At 43.2% G+C, this 13,164-nt stretch overlaps 1 protein-coding gene across 3 annotated transcripts in view; it reads right to left on the minus strand.

The window, feature by feature from the left end:
• Positions 1-13,164, minus strand: part of gfra4a (GDNF family receptor alpha 4a) — a 228,001-nt gene that overhangs the window by 95,688 nt on the left and 119,149 nt on the right. The gene's annotated exons all lie outside the window — the stretch shown is intronic.

The raw sequence follows: 13,164 nt of genomic DNA on the forward strand, positions 1-13,164 counted from the left end.
GGGTTGACTTCCATATAAACAGACTTATTATAGGTCCCGGCCACATGATGCGCATCAACAAGAGACAGACAAAAGGAAAACGCTGGCTTAGTGTGGACGGTAGACCGTAACACTTTACAGCCCCGCTGACAACAGCTAACAACAATCATCACATAACAACCGCTCCACTCTCGTTGAGAGGAACATACTTAAGACTAATATCCTATAACTGTGTATTGGGGGAGAGAGGGGGGACTTCTGCATATTGAGAGAAAAAGATAATGAGTATCAGAGACAGGAAGGGGGATAAGAGAGAGATACTTCAGGGAGAGAGAGGGACACATGCTGTAATGTAGCATAAAGAGAAAACGAGCGAGCGCTCACAACCTCAGGGACAGAGATCGGCGAGCACACTCTATAAATCCAGCTCAACGCTCCGATAGAAGACCGAAGATACAGAGAGTGAATGAAACATTAACGTAGGCTGGAACAGAACATTAGTCCACTGTGTGTAACGTATATTTACTGATGTATAAACTATATGTTACCACAGTGATGCAGTACGGCGAGACACAGACCTGAAGTGATATGAGTGAAGCACAAACGCACGATGTCAGGTCACGAGTATCCTGGCCACAATAATTGCGTTTAACGATATTATTGCGATAATAAAAAAAAAAGTCCAGAACCGGGAGCAGCCGGTCTTGTAGTTAAAGGCACGATGGAAGTCTCTTTACAGAATATATAAATGTTATACTGTTTTTAAACATGAGGTCTTTTGCTTTCAGAATCTGTAAACCAGCTGTATCTTATCCAAACTATGAAGTATGTTAGTAATAAAGTCGTGCAAATACAATCTGCAAAAATATACAGTAAGAGCAAGTTGTCTTCAAAAGGTTTGTGAAACACTGAGCTTTCTTAAGGACATTGAACGCCCCTCAACTGACACGCTAGCGACTTCTCTCAACGGGAAACAAAGATGTCACATTTTACAATCACACTGACAGAAATCTTTGTTTCTGCAGAAATATTTCACCAAGGCAGAAGTTATTTTCGCGAAAAACGCCAGAATTGAGTTACTTTTAAGATGAAGTTGGGGATGCTGGGAAAGGGACGAGCCAACAGTCGTCTTAGTGTCGAGTCAAGGGACGTTCACTGAGGCAGGTCCAGGCTCTATCTCTCACCACTGATCAGCCTTTTACAAGTCACTCGTGTGAGGAGATTCACCTTGATCCATCTCCTACATCATCCCATCTCTGAAACACACTCTGCACATTCTCTCTATAATGCTGAGTTTCCACATCTTCCTCCTTCCATCACTCGTCCTTTAAATGACTCAACTCAAGCACATTTAAAATGCTGCAAAGAGTCCAGCTAGTGAGATTGATCCACTGTACTACAGAGAGAGGTACTGTAGTGCTGACTGCAAAGGGTAAGTTGGCCATCTTAAGACAAATGTTACAGAAAACGATGTAACTGTGTACCTGAAAAAGCAGATTAATGGAGTTAATGCTGTTTTCCCCGATGCTGGGATCACACCAAATGATATTTTTGCCTTTTGAGACTTTCATTGTGTCAGATTGGGCGATCGTTGAGTCATAAATTCCTGCTAGACTTGGCAGAGATGCATCTCTCAGGCTACACCTAGGACATCAACCAATCACAGTCTTTCACAACTTGCATTATCGGGGATTTTTCAGGGACAGACTTGCTCCACTTGACAGCTCCAACACCATCATTATTCTTTTGCGTCGCCATGTTTACAGGTGTATGAAGAACGCTGTGTGCTGGAAGAAGTGGAAGTTGGAAGTCAAACTCAGACATACTGCAAGTCAGGCCGGGACATTAACACGCTTGTATTGTGGAATCTGATAACTTCGAACTGTGACATCTGCAATTAGTATTCGTCAAAATGATCTAGAGGTTGGTGCACTTGAGTTGCGTTGGAGGATAAAAGGTGAACATATTTCTGGAAGTTACATCTACATGAAATCTGGACGTGTGCACACTGATAACATTTGAGCCCTTTAGCTTTGTGAGTTGTTCAAATTCTAAATTATGATGAGTGAGTGACTCTTGCTGATGGCTCTAAATCAAGAACATGCTTTGTTAATTTATGAGAGTATTTAATATTTGTTTGTTTGCACAAATTATTAAATTATACTTGCAAAACAGTGAAGACAGGTACAAATCCCCCAAAACAAGGAGGCTGTTTCATGTTGACTTAAATTCATCTAAATGAGGCCATTAGATTTATTCCATGTGGAAGTGAAGGCATCGTGTGTCCTCTGCAGAGTAAATCATGGCTCAAAATAAATGATGATGATCTTCTCCTTTAAGTGTCTCCAGCATCTGTATGTGTGCCTCAGATAACAAGATGAGTAAAGTGAGTTTAGGAGGGTTCACCCCCCCACTGTCTCGACTCGTGGCTGCAGCCACCCACAGTCTCTCACACGACAACATACTCAGATTAAAACGCTTTTCCAGAGCAACAGAAACGCTTGTTTCTTCACGTTAGGTCGTACACCACCAATAAGGAGGCATTATAATCACCATGGTTGCATCTGTTAGACTGTAGTTCTTTATGTGCTGGAGGTGCATGTGGCAGTAAAACCAGTAGGGGAGCTTTGTCAACTGTATCCAAGCAAAATGTGTGTTTCTGAAATAAACACATTAAGTCGTTATGTGTACCAGTCATGGATTTGTGAAAAGTCTTTGCTTTACAACGGAAGGACAACAGAAACATATAACTCACCTAACAAATTCATTTCAATGCCAACTTTCCATTCATGTAACACAAAGAAAAACACCAGAATTGCAGTTCTGGCCCACCAGTGAACATTCCACACAATGGTGGATGTCCTGTGAGTCTGTGGTATGAATACAGCATGTGTGATGCTTCTGCAGGCTGCAAAATGAGAAGCCATTGTGTTGCCAGTGTCACACCATGACTCCTTTCTTATTATTGTGTCGAGCATGCATGCATACAAGTGTGTGCGGGTCTAAGACTGTGTTACTTTGTGCACTTTTTTTGGGGGGGGGGGAGTCTACGTGCATGCATGTTTGCTTATTGGAATGAACTTTACACCATCAAATACAATAATGTGCGAGAATGAAAAAAAGCAATACAATAGCCAATCTTAACTGTACACATAGGATACTGTAAATGTATTGCTGTTACAGCTGTAGGGGGAACACATCTTTTTTTGAATTAAATTTATGGGTGGCCGGGTTTTTGTTGGTGCTTAGCAATTTCCTGTGTCAGCCGTAGCCTCAGTACTTGAGCACGAGATGTGATTTCACAAGGAAAATGGTTAACAGTCTATGAGAATCACATAATAAGTAACCAGGCCAGCAACATGCAGAATTAAATAGAATGTGAATCAGCCCCGTGCTGCAGCTGGAGAAGCAGCTGCTTTTAAATAGATCTGGTTATTACATTTTAGTTTTCAGGCTATGTTTCATCAATAATATAAAAATGATACAAGGTGGAAAGTTGCAGAGACTTTCTGTTTGTTGGGATTTGGCTGAATATATTTTTAATGCTAACTTTAACTCTCCGGAAGGCTAAAAGCGTTATTACCTAACTGCCTGTCAGCAGGATTAGGAGAAAACTACGGGCCGGTGTAATGAAACTTGGTGGACGGGAGCAGCATGAGCCATGTAGGAAGAACCCGTTACATTTTGCAGCGGAATCACGGGGCGGATACACGGATTAAATTTCACTTTTGTTAAAATTGCAAAACAGGGTATTTCGTGCTGCATTCAAGTGGTGTCGGGATAATCGGGAATATTAGTTTCACTTTGGGAAAATTCATGTGAACGCTCCCTTAAATCAGAACAACATCTCGGGCTCAGCTATAATGTTTTTAGACGCTCTGAGCAATAAAATACAACAAATCTTCTTTGTAGCGTCCATGTTGTTTTGCACCAAAGTCAGAAGAACGACTTTCCAACTCGGGAAAGGGGACCATCTGAGGAGCATGTGAAGGCAGCGTTGGTGGAAGTCTGTGCTCCGAGTGTATCGTTTATCTTTGCCAGAGGCAGCGATTCTGAACCTCTTCTAAAGCTAAGTTGCTAACTTAATTTGTGCAAAGATAAATCAAGGACAAATATTAAAGGTCCACATGAACACATAATGTGTTGCACATCAAGAACTTGCTCAGACTGACGCTATGTTGACATTTCACTTCAAATCCACATCAGTTTGTATGGAATACAAAATATTCTGGGTATTGATTCCTCAACGGCCAGTAGCCTCAGGCTAAATAGCTTTTCTGTGCATATTGGCCTTTCGTCCTAACGGGTGTTTTAGGTCCCAGAAAACTGAGCTTTTGTAAAACTCCTGGCCAGGGTGAAGACTTTCAGTGTTGATGGTCTGTAACAGAGTGTAACAGAGTGTGATGTCAGAGTGTGATGTCAGAGTGTAACGTCAGAGTGTAACAGGGTGTGATGTCAGAGTGTAACGTCAGAGTGTAACGTCAGAGTGTAACGTCAGAGTGTAACAGAGTGTGACGACAGAGTGTAACAGAGTGTAACGTCAGAGTGTAACAGAGTGTGTTGTCAGAGTGTAACAGAGTGTGATGTCAGAGTGTAACAGAGTGTAATGTCAGAGTGTAACAGAGTGTGATGTCAGAGTGTAACAGAGTGTGATGTCAGAGTGTAACAGAGTGTGTTGTCAGAGTGTAACAGAGTGTGATGTCAGAGTGTAACAGAGTGTGATGTCAGAGTGTAACAGAGTGTAATGTCAGAGTGTAACGTCAGAGTGTAATGTCAGAGTGTGATGTCAGAGTGTGATGTCAGAGTGTGACGTCAGAGTGTGACGTCAGAGTGTGACGTCAGAGTGTGACGTCAGAGTGTGACGTTAGAGTGTGACGTCAGAGTGTGATATCAGAGTGTAGCGTCAGAGTGTAATGTCAGAGTGTGATATCAGAGTGTAACGTCAGAGTGTGACGTCAGAGTGTAACGTCAGAGTGTGACGTCAGAGTGTGACGTCAGAGTGTGACGTCAGAGTGTGACGTCAGAGTGTGACGTCAGAGTGTGATATCAGAGTGTAACGTCATCCAGGAACAGCTGACTTTCCTAAATAACCTCAAATAAATAACGTCAGAATGTGCTATGGAGGTCACTGCTATCCAACACGTGTGTGTGTGTGTGTGTGTGTGTGTGTGTGTGTGTGTGTTTATGTATGTGTGTGTGTGTGTGTGGGTCTCTGTGACGGTATATGTTGTGATTGTAACTTCAACTTCTACATTTTAAAAGGCATTCGGGGGAAAAGTTATAACAATTAAAAAGAAAAGTTTCTAACAGTTTCTCAGAAAGTAAATCCTGGAATCTCCTGAAAATCACAGACGACAATCACAGTGTGAGAGATTCTGAGGGGGTAATCTTTCCAAAAGTGCTTTGATTAAGGACACCTTGACAGCCCTTAAGGGAAGGCAGAGCGTTCTGAATTGACGCTCCACCTCCGGAGCTGACCATGAAGTCAAACCTTTACACGTATAATCACAGAACACCTGCACCTGCAGCCCGACAAGCTGCTGCTGCACTTTTACTTTCCCCTTGAAAGCCTATGGAGGATATAATGTGAAGAGAAAAACAGTGTGCAGAATGAAACAGAGCTCCAATTAAGGTCCTTACATTCTGTTAAATGGAAGTGAGAGGGAAATCAATTATGTGAAATTAGCACTTATTGCTAACTACCCTGCTCACTGTTAAGAATGCATGTGAGCGCTGAACAGTGGGGAGATGCCTTTTTAAGTGTCAGAAAGGCTTTGTCATAGCAGGATCAAACCTCGCGTGGTTTTAACCAAGCAGCTGTGTGGTGGTGAATAAAGAAAGATGTAAAAGATCAAATGCTGCTGCGGTAAATATGAGGGAAGGTGCAGATTAATGCCCAGAGGCACTATTTCTGTTGTATTTGATGATGCTGACAGACATAATAGAGTTCTACAAATGTTTAAAAAGCCTCAGTGGGGCTATGCTCTAAACGAGAAGAACAAAAAGGTGAGGGAGAAAGTAAAGGGGGGGGATAACTACTCACCAAAATATTCCACAGGGAGCAAAATGTTTGAAAAAGTGTAGTTGGAAAGCATTGGAGCGTTAGTGCTGTCCACTAGGGGAAGAACACAGACAACGCTTCACTCTCCTAATCTGGGACTTCCTGCTGCCTCAGCTCAGCTTCATTCTCTGCTCGGAGATCTTTCTCCCTCCCAGAGCGCCACGCCGAAAAGACAAAGTCGAAGGCTGGAGTGAGGGGGTGAGAAGGTGAGTACGAGGTCCCTCCCTCCCTCAGAACTCAAATCTCACCTTGAAAAAGGCACCGGCCTCCTTGATCAATCTTTCATCACTGCAGCCGGCCTCTCACCCCCCCCCCCTCCCCTCTCCTCTCCATCGCTCTTCTGCATTATAGACCTGGAGAAACGCCTGCTATACTGAATCACTCAGATGCTGTGTTTACAGACCCACCTGCCATCAGCTCTCTATAATAGCATAGCAGCAGATACCTGACCGCTGCTGCAGCGATCGGAAACGACCATAAAAGCAAACATCGAGCGGCGTGCACACAATGCACAGCCCTCTATGTACAGTATATATATTTATACACCCGGCAGAGTCTGAAAACAAAGCCCATAAAGTATTCAGTTTAAGTTACTGTGAGTCAGTGAGTGGTTCAGTGGTGCTGACAGCAGCTTTAATAGGGTCTGTTGTTGGAAATAAGTTCATTAATCTTGTCTGTTTTCTCTCAACTCTCCCGTTCTTCATCAGGGAGTTTGCTCTCTCTGCTTCACCCCCTGCATCACCTTCTAATCCCTCTCACAGTCAACTCTCTCATTTCATCCTTTCTTCTCCCGAGCTGGACTCTCCCTCCGTGTGTCCCCTCGTCTCTATTTCCGTCTCTCCGTATTTCTCACAGACAGGAGCATTAAGAACGAGGGCCAGCAGGGCTGTTCCTCAAGGGGCCCCGAGAGGAGAAACACAACACGGCGCTTACACAGCTTCACACTTTTTGAGCTTTCCTGCATTCTTCACAGTTGCTCGTACAACACACTCGGTGTTTCCACACAATCCAGCTCCCGAAGCTGTTTCAGACCAGGTGTCGGGGAGGGGTGTGCTTTCCATTTGCGAGACCTTTGGGGAGGCGCTGGACTAAACACAGGAAGCTGCCGTCGTGTTCGCAAACACTACTCGCTGTTAATGAAAGTCACTAAGCAAAGAGACAAAACTCTGCCAGCGACAGGTAACATCTATTTGATGAAGTGTGCAGTGGGCAGAAGCAACTCAATCACACGCATGGCTTGTTGCAAAGAAACGTCTAGATTGGTTTATCAAAGGAAAACGTTCAATGAGACAACGATCTACGTAAACATTATTTGCCTTATCTTTAAAGGTTCAGTAAATATCAAAAGCTTAACATGCACTGGCCTTACACGGATATCGAATGGGAACCCTCCATTAGTGATTAATGGTGTTGATATTGTGAAGATTTCCCAGCGGGTCAGACACATCTCCATCTCCTCGGGTGGATGCTTTTTTTGTCTGGTAAACATCGGCAACAAAACTGATTCCATGAGGGGTAATTACAGCAACCACTTGGAAACAAATCAGCGTAACCAGCAGGGAAATGTTCTGATTTAACAAACCAGGATATTAAAGCCAGCAGACCTGGATGCAATAAAGAGGTAGTAGAGGACAGTGGGAGATTACAGGGTTGAGAAATGGCAGCAGTTCATTGCTTTTACTGAGCAATGGAGACATAGACCATTACACACAACTATTCAGATACAATCCAATATTGTCAATTAAAAGGATCCGTCTGCATATGGAAGTCAGCTTTTAAAATTCAAAACGCAGACTCAAACTGAGGATTTGTTGATTTGTTGATCTATTTTAGGCTGATAACAGCTGAGCTTTTGCTAACAGCATCAGTAATGAATGTGTCCATGTTTTGAGGGAGATGTTGGGCTTTCAGCCACTTGTCGGACAGCTGTGTAAAGCCCTGGTTGGCTAATACCTCTCCACCTTTGCACAGGTTTACGGGCACGGATCAGCAGGCTCAGTAACAAGGCTGACAGAGGCTTCTAACAAGTCAGGAGACAGGCAAACAGATGAACCTGGCAGCTCCCATCTCCGAAGAGAGCGGCGAGGGAGGCAGGGTTAAGGATAAATGGGAATCATCCAGTCAAGCGTAGCTGAACATGCGAGCCCATCTCAATGGGCCCTAATGACTGGGCTGGGGATCAGTGTGACATGACTATGGTCGGAGGATTTAACAGGCGCGGAAGGGAAATTTCAGCAGTCCTATTCAGGATACGTGGCAGGGCAGCGGGAGCGCAGAGGAACGCTGAGCTGGATCACTGGCTCCACCGCTTCAAAACATAAAAGTCAGACATGAACAAGAAAACCCTTCACACATGCATGTCTACCTGCACATGCATGTCTACCTGCACATGCATATCTACCTGCACATGCATGTCTACCTGCACATGCATATCTACCTGCACATGCATGTCTACCTGCACATGCACAAACACACGTGGACGCAGAAATCAGAGCACTGCCTGAATAAAGAAGAACTACACCAATCAAAACAGAGCGGACAGTTCATCTAAATACATTTGGCCATTTTGCCATCACTGACTGGCAGAACCTTTAACTGATGCAGAGTCGATGAAAGCGTTTCCATTTGCTGTTTTAAACCGTGTCAAACAGCTGATTCCTGCCGTCTATCAAAATTAGTTTTTGAAGTGTTTCCCTGCCCTGGCAGACAGCCCCTGCCTCGATTTGATTCTGGGCCAGAAAATAACTTCAGTGTGTGTTGACTGTTCATCACTAAACCATTCCACAAAATAAACGGGTAGTTACCGCAGGGCAGAGGCAGCCACCACGGTGCCACATCCAGAATATACCTTATAATAAGGAGGAGGTATGAATCTGTTTCTCTCTACCATACTGTCCAAAGACTTGATGCCAAAAAAGCAATTACAAAAATACTAAACAAACTTTAGTTCTCACAGTTCTCCTAAACTCTTATGACACGATATCTATGAGACATGCAGAGCCAGTGCTTGAAAGTAACTTAATTGGTCATTTAGTTAAGTTTTATGCTACTTCATACTCCTACTACATTTCAGAAGGACATGGTTTAAATATCTGATATTCCACAAAACGCACAGATAAAAATCCAAAAAGTCTATTCATGTGTATAGCAGTACTTTACTTTCCTCTTCTTCAACCAGCTGAAACATCAAGGATCTGAGTCTTTCTTCCACCACTGCGGTGCAGAAACACCATAGCAATGAATATTTTTGCACTAAAAGATGAAGATGCCAGTCTGTCCCACTTCCATCACTCCATAATGTTTCAGTTTATGATAAGATCCACCTGCAAGGAGGACTGTGATGAAACGGTAAAAACAGTGGAATCATGTCAGAAAATAGGGAAAATTGTCAATGTCCAAAACCCAAAGATATTCACTTTAACTTGATATACAGTAAAAATAGAAAAGCAGGACATTTCCATATTTGAGAGACTGAAAACAGCATTTTCTGACATTTTGGCATGAAAAAAATCACTTTAACGATGAATTAATTACCCAAATAGTTGCAGATTATTCTTCTGCCGATCGACTAATCATTGCAGCTCTAGTTGGAAACACCATCGTTATCAAATTACATTCATGTTATCTGGTTGGACAATGTAAGATGACAAGATGACTACACTTTCCTACTTAGGGAAGGGAGGGGAAGCTGATTAAATCATTACTAAGCAAATTATGTCCATGTCTGCATATTCATATTCTCCTGACACATGGGGTGGTATAAATAGAAACACCACACCATAATGACTTGCAGCTTTTCTCTTTAAAATGAGCCACAAACAGTGCATGGTTCATATCACAATGATTGAAGAAGAACCTCCAATCACGAGATGCATATATCATCAAACTGTAAATAGCTAGGATGGTTTTTATAATTCCAGTAATGAAGAGGACCAGCGGAGAAGCACTCCAGTCAAGATGTGCGTTCACATATTTCCATAGTATGAAACTCTTCCATGGAGCCAGGGAAGGTTATAAATATTCGCAGCATAGTCGTGTTGATTATCCGCCACCCTTTTTTTTGGTCCAAGTGTTGCATAACTCACAGTTTAACAGCCAAGTTTGCAAATTGATTATGGAAGAAATTGAACCAACATTATTGCTGTATGTGAATAAGTAATAATAAAAATCAGACCTGAGGGGTGACGGTGCCCACAGATGCCAAGGATCTCATTCATTCTGGTTGTCACGACATGCCGCACTACAGCCTCAATAAAACCTTCGCCGCGCCTCATCATCTATCATGGCTCTGGCTCTGGCCCTGGCAGATTCTTGGCTCACTGTCTAAGGCCAGCTTCTAGGTCTTATAATGCGTTTTGGGCCCTTGCACTCAGGAGTGTACTACAACACAGCTCCCTGAGCGCTGGAGAACTGGTACACTGTGTAAGTCTTTAAAACGATATTGATGGGGGCTGAAACCTCGTGAACCCCTTGAAGGCTGAGGTACACTGAAGAGCATTCTTCTGTGGCTCGATGTCTTTCATCCAATCGAGTGGTTATCAAGATCGGATGGCGTCTTGCTCCACGATGTGAACATGTAATCCTGGGTTAGTTCAGGTGGCTGATCAGACAAGAGGTCACAGCAGCTGAGATTGGAGGAGGGGCCGAGTCAGTCTGCTGCAGCGCCATCTACGTTCTGCTTTACTTCCTGCCCTGTCTTTTTGAGAGACCATGTCCATTACCTTACTCAGATACCATCGAGTAGTCTCTGAGAAAGTCAAGTGGCTCTGACCTCAGAGGCTATCTACTCATAATCCTTCATCTCCTCGACAGCTGCGCTATTAAGGAGCAGTGAAAAAGCCTTTAAAAATGCCCAAGCTTTTATAGTGTATGAGGCCAAAAGCTACGATTCATGTGGCTACTCGAGGGCCGGTGAAAAATGAAATACCTGACCATGTGGCGGATAGGTGATGCGGTGCGATTATCAAATAATTGGAATCAGTTAAAGGTCACCAGTGTGATGGTGGGTGACCTTAGATCAATGGCAGTGGGTTGGGTCACACTTCAGTAGGGAAGCCTGAAGCCGTGGGCCTGGATCACACGGAAAGGGCGATGAACGGAGTTAAAAGCAGCAAATTAAACCTTAAGATGAGATGTGCCGTGACGGAGGCGAGCCAGCAGTCTTCTGGATAAGACTTACAACATTCCCCCTCACTCTTGTTAAGGTTTCTTCCTCTCCTCTCTTCTCGCAGTTCCTTTTTCCCCCTCACTCTGCCGTTTGATCTCGCCATCGCCCAAAGTCACGAGGCAGACAGGTTTTCTATCTTATATTCACCGTTCCACATGAGAGAGTGTGTCTTAGACAAAAACTCTTCTCAAAATATACGAGCCTCTCTGAAGGCACTGCCGACACTGACCATCGCAGCAGGCATCAGTAATTCGATTTGAAGAAAATATCTAATTCTGTACGTGTGTGGTTTGAGGCGGCGAGTCTTTCTATCACTTCAGTTCCAATCGGATTAAAGCAGGTGTAGGGTTCGACTATCCTCCTCCACAGCAGTATTTGCTTATGTTGCTTCTCCCTTTTATCATCTCCACACTGCTTACAAGTGTAACTAAAAGATAGATGCGAGGGACGGGCAGACTGTAATACCACAATGGTCTGTAATAAATAACACCTGGGGGAAAACATTTTCAATTTTCAAAAGAGATGAAAATCCCTTTAGCAGTGGATGCCAGTGTTAATTGGCTGGAGAAGCTGCTACAGTACAAAAGGGCTGTGCGAGTGTAATCGATAATTTCAAGAAACCCAGTTTGGCCAGTTTTAAATGTTCCAAATAACAGGCCCCAAAATATATACCGGCATCTTTAAAAGACAGGTCTTTGACTGTGATTGACTGGCATACCAACAAACACCCACTACCTAATTGGAATTTACTCATAGGAAGACAAAGAGAGGCAACTCTCTTTGTCACTGACAGAATGCTGTGAGGCCTGGGGAAATTGAATTCACATCGAGAGGGATTTAATTAGACTACTTTGTACCTTTCATTGCCACTGAATCCTATTTACATTCACTCCTGGGTTACGAAGCTCCCTAACCTTAGTGTTATTGCCTCAACTAATCTTCAGGTCGCAAAAGAAAAAAGGGATCAACGAGATCAAGGTTTCATCTTTTTAATCGCTCAGTTTAGAAGGAGAGTTTTATTTACCTACATGTATCGTATAGAAAGCCGCAGGCTAGTTGACCTCACGGTTAACACAAAGAATATGCACAATTTCAAACCCTCACAACATCTAATATGTCCGTTCCTGTAAGAGAGATACTGCAAATCTGCGATCCACTGGCAAAATACGAACATGTACCAGATGAAACGGCAAAGAAAAGTAGCTAATTTCTTATACATTGTGTGTAGCATGTCAATCATGACCCTCTAAAATCTCCTTTGAAATAAATCTAATAAGAACTGTATTTAGATGTGCTGGAACAAAAAGACCCTGAAGGCAGGATTTATCAGCTTAGCTAAAGGGAGATGATCCACTGAGCGGAGATAGGAAGGGGTTGCCCTGTCTTATTCTGAGCTTAAAAGGAGTCCTGCAAAGAGCTGCGTATGATAGTCACATGGAATCCATCCCGAGGCCGGTAGGACAGAAACGTATTGATGGTTTAAAAGTTCAATGTGTAATACTGAGCCACCTGCTCCAAAGAACAATGGCGCAGTTTTTCACCTCTAAACTGGGTCAATACAATCTTTAGGGTTTATATTTTAGTTGTAGTAGTTTGGCATATTTATTGTATTCTCATCTATTCTTTATATTGTGTTTTGCATTTACTTCTGCTGAAACTCTGATCAAAAAACTCTTATAATCAAATAACTCTTATAATCTTCACCTGGGGCGGATCCATCTGTGTTTACTGATGTTAACCGGCGGCTGTAGTCCGTGTAACGTTACGTTAGTTTATTGGACTAAATCCAAAAGGTTTCAGAAATTAGAAAACAACGCATATTGGCTTCATCTTCCCGGTAGCGCCGCAGCCCGCCGGCGAGGAGAGAGGTCGGCCGAGAACACATTACATAGACGTCTTTGAGATAACGTCAGCACTGTTACCTCTTCACATTCTGTTGATAATGTCAATTAATTGT

This window comes from Cottoperca gobio, chromosome 22 (genome assembly GCF_900634415.1).
Source record: "Cottoperca gobio chromosome 22, fCotGob3.1, whole genome shotgun sequence".
In the NCBI taxonomy this organism is placed as follows: Eukaryota; Metazoa; Chordata; class Actinopteri; order Perciformes; family Bovichtidae; genus Cottoperca; species Cottoperca gobio.